The 3,586-nt window shown below is 37.1% G+C and overlaps 1 pseudogene; it reads right to left on the bottom strand.

The window, feature by feature from the left end:
* Positions 1 to 1,666: 1,666 nt before the first annotated feature.
* On the bottom strand, positions 1,667 to 2,616 carry LOC141516131 (alpha- and gamma-adaptin-binding protein p34 pseudogene; annotated as a pseudogene).
* Positions 2,617 to 3,586: the final 970 nt, after the last annotated feature.

Here is a 3,586-nt window from a genome sequence, read left to right as displayed (position 1 = left end):
AACTCATTTTAATCAATTGAGCCATGTTTAATTTACAAAATCAAGTTCACAGCTTTTTCCAATCTATTTTTCCCTAATACATATGTCCTAACTGTTTCCCTAAAGCTAAGGGGGAAAATGCTCCAACCTTCTTTCCCATCTTCATACTGGACTTTGCTAATGTTCTTAATTGAAGAGTGAAGTCATGTTAAAAATAAATCAAGAGTGTCACAGTATCTTCTGTGGTTGGCAGTTCACTTTGTATAGAGTGCTGCTATAGGACAATCTTGTATGTTTGGGTTGTCCTGTTCTTACTGCTCCCTCATTTCAGTTTCTGAAGAATGTGTAAGAGGATGTATAAGGATCAGACTTGCTCCAGTGTGTGATCAATACTAGGGTTTCCACTAGATTTCAGATTGTGTTCCCCTTTGGAATTGTCTCAAGTCTGAAGCTGCAACCTGGGCAACCACCACCAGCAAACCTCTACTCTTGTGAGACCCATTTCTCTCTCATACCAATAATAAGTAATTCACAAAAGTAGCCTTAAAAAAACTTCTTTGGGAGACTTCCCTTCAGCACTTCCATTCAAAGGTGCATATTAGCTTTTTTTCCATAGGATAACAACCACAACGACACTAAGAGCTGCATTTATGGAAGGTTCATAGGAAATGTCACGTCCCTGCAGTGAAAGTGCTTGTGAATTTTTTTGTAAATTAGTTTTCTAACACTACCTCCTCTATACCATTCATTGTCACTACTCCACATTTTATTTTGGTTCTTAGAAAATTAGGATACTTCACTTGTTTGTAAGCACATATGAGGTGATAACATTGCTTTGAGTATGATCAATGGCTGGAGACAATGGCTAGTGACATAGTGAAATAGTAAAATACTTGTTATTACATTTTAGCTTTCTGATGGTATTAGGGCAACTACATTCATAATACTGCTCCCATGTTCTTTAATATCCCAAATAGAAATTTCAGAAGGCTGTCTCTCATGCACAGACACAATAATAGTGAAGGTTATTCCTTCCTAATGAAACTCTACTCATTTTCTGCATAACTAAAATCCACCCTGTCAAAGAAAGGTTTTTCTGGCTTAGTTACAAGGGGTTAAACATTTAAAAAGGCAGAATCCATAGACATTTCTGTAAATTTGTAGTTAGTGATTGTGTGTCACATAGTAAAGTTAGAGCTACCTTACATTTAATTACTAATATAACATGAGGCCTCATTTCTTTAATCATCTCACAAAAGGAAGATACATCATGGATCAGATAAGCTTGGTTACTGAAAACCAGCTGTGAAAGAAAGTAGATAAAGGCCTGGGATCAATTCAAGAGCAATAGTAACTGAACAGAAATACAGGATTATTTCTATGACAGAATGGATAGCCCATAGTGGCTTGACTCATTTAAATAGGCAAGAATTTTTGTAGCTAATTCCCACTCCTCTAGAATAAAAAGTAAATCCGGAGGAAGTTCACTTCTAATTGTCATCCTCTTCATTTCCTTATAATCTGAGGGAGAAGAACCTTCTGTAAGCTACTATTAAGACCAACAATAAACCCTTTATACAGGCTAGATGGTCACATGATGATGAAAATCTCAGCAAAATAAAACAGGGTCCATCAAGGAACTTTCAGGGTTTCAGCTTCTGTGGAGCATCTTGGCTAACACAAGAAGCTCAGTTTTCTTCATCAGAAGAAATGCCTTCAATCTCATCTCTGTCTCCACCAATTGCCATCCAAAATGCTTTGGCAACCTTTTCTGCATGCAACTTTCTTTGTTCATGAGGCAAAGTTGATGCTTTGTCTTTCATTTCTTTTAGCTTTGAAAATAATTGTTCCAAATTTTCCAGATTTCCTCCTCCAGTAGTGAGACTGGCCAACTCCTGGATATCCAGATCTAGCATGGGGTCTACAATACTATCAAGCTGGGAGTCATTTGAGTTAGAAGCACTGTCCTGATGATCAAAGCAGCATTCAGTTTCATCTCCTATAGGCAAATGAGGTTCAGTGTGATGGTTCTCAGTTTACCCAATGTTACAGTTTGCACCAGCCAATGAACTGAGAAGGCCAAAGCTTTGGTTTCTTTCACTCTTTATTACTACATTTGACCAGACATTGACATTCAAGGCTTGTATGATCCTCTTTACCCTGGTAGACTCGGGGAAGTCATCATCTTCCTCAGGTAATTCTTCTGGTCTCAGTTCTACCAATTCAAAGCCATGCTGGATACACCATTCTTGAGCTTTTGGTCGGTTTACACCATTTTCAGATACTCTGTCACAAACCAAAATCAGATCATCATCTCTGGAAGCCATGATTCTGCCAATGGAAGCCATGATGAAACACCATCAAGACCAGGTTTTTGTGTGCTGTCAAAATAAAAATGAATGCTTGCACAGTCTCTGCAATTTCAGATGTGACAAGGATTCTATTTGGCACCACACACAGACTGATGTCTGCAGAATAGTATTTGTTATCAATAGTCCAGGGAAAAAATCTCACAGCATTGTTGGCAGGTGTATCTGCATCAAGATCTTCTGTTCCAAGAATGTGTTGAACCAGCCGGGCCCCGGTGAAGGTGGAAGAACAGCTCGTGACAAGCGCACAGGGCACGCCGGCAGTCATCACCGCTGCAGTCTAGTAGGGGGTGAGGAGGGGAGGAGGGATGGGCGAAGCTGCCCTCTGAATGGCAGGGACCCAAGGCCCCTGCTTGACTTTTTCTTAAATAAAATAATAATTATTTCTTTTTGAGCATAGGTCAGAAAGTAGAGACACAAGTGAATTTTTTCCAGTTTAAGAATGGAAACAATAGCTTAGGTAGTACTCAACTATCCAGAAGTGCTTATTCACATCATCAGAGTGTACAATTTGTTGACCATGTCACTTTTAATTTTTTCCTTTCTACTTAAAGGAAAGAGATTTTCTAGTCAGCATGACTTAAGAATTGAGCCTTCTAATGAAACAATGAAGATTTCTGGAGTTATTCACATGCTGTCTCCATATTTGAATATAAACTCCTTGAGGAAAGGGCTTATATTGATATTTGTCTTTGATGTATCACAGTGTATAGCACTTTATAAATGCTTATTAACTATTGAACATTTTGACAATATGGGTTTCTATGAAGAAAAAGGAGAATTTTTCAAGTTGTATACCTGGAAAAGAGATAGTTATTACTCACACATTCCTTTTACATCAATGTGTTTATTAATGGACTAAAGTCATTATGTGGATTAAGAAAATGTATTAACTTTATTCTCTTCCACTCAATAATCTGTTTGGATAGTAAAGGTTTTTAGGAAAGGTGGAATACCTAATAAGAAACTCTAATGTATACTTCCCCATTAATGTATAAAATCCTTTCAAGAGGAAATGATTTCTCTTTCAACCTATTTTTATGGTTCCAGATATTGAGTGACTATTATATAGTAAATGATTAATAAATATTGGTTTATTGACTGATTGATTTGATTTTCAGAATAGTACAAAGTACAGGTTTACATTACAAGTTTTGAGTAAAGCATATTGGCCATCAAAAGGACAAGAAGATTCAACTGAATCATGTTTAATTTCAATTTTATTTGTCCTCTCCTCT

This window comes from Macrotis lagotis, chromosome 3 (genome assembly GCF_037893015.1).
Source record: "Macrotis lagotis isolate mMagLag1 chromosome 3, bilby.v1.9.chrom.fasta, whole genome shotgun sequence".
Lineage (NCBI taxonomy): Eukaryota > Metazoa > Chordata > Mammalia > Peramelemorphia > Peramelidae > Macrotis > Macrotis lagotis.
Note: the sequence above shows the minus strand (reverse complement) of the source record. Positions and strands in the feature narration are given on the sequence as shown.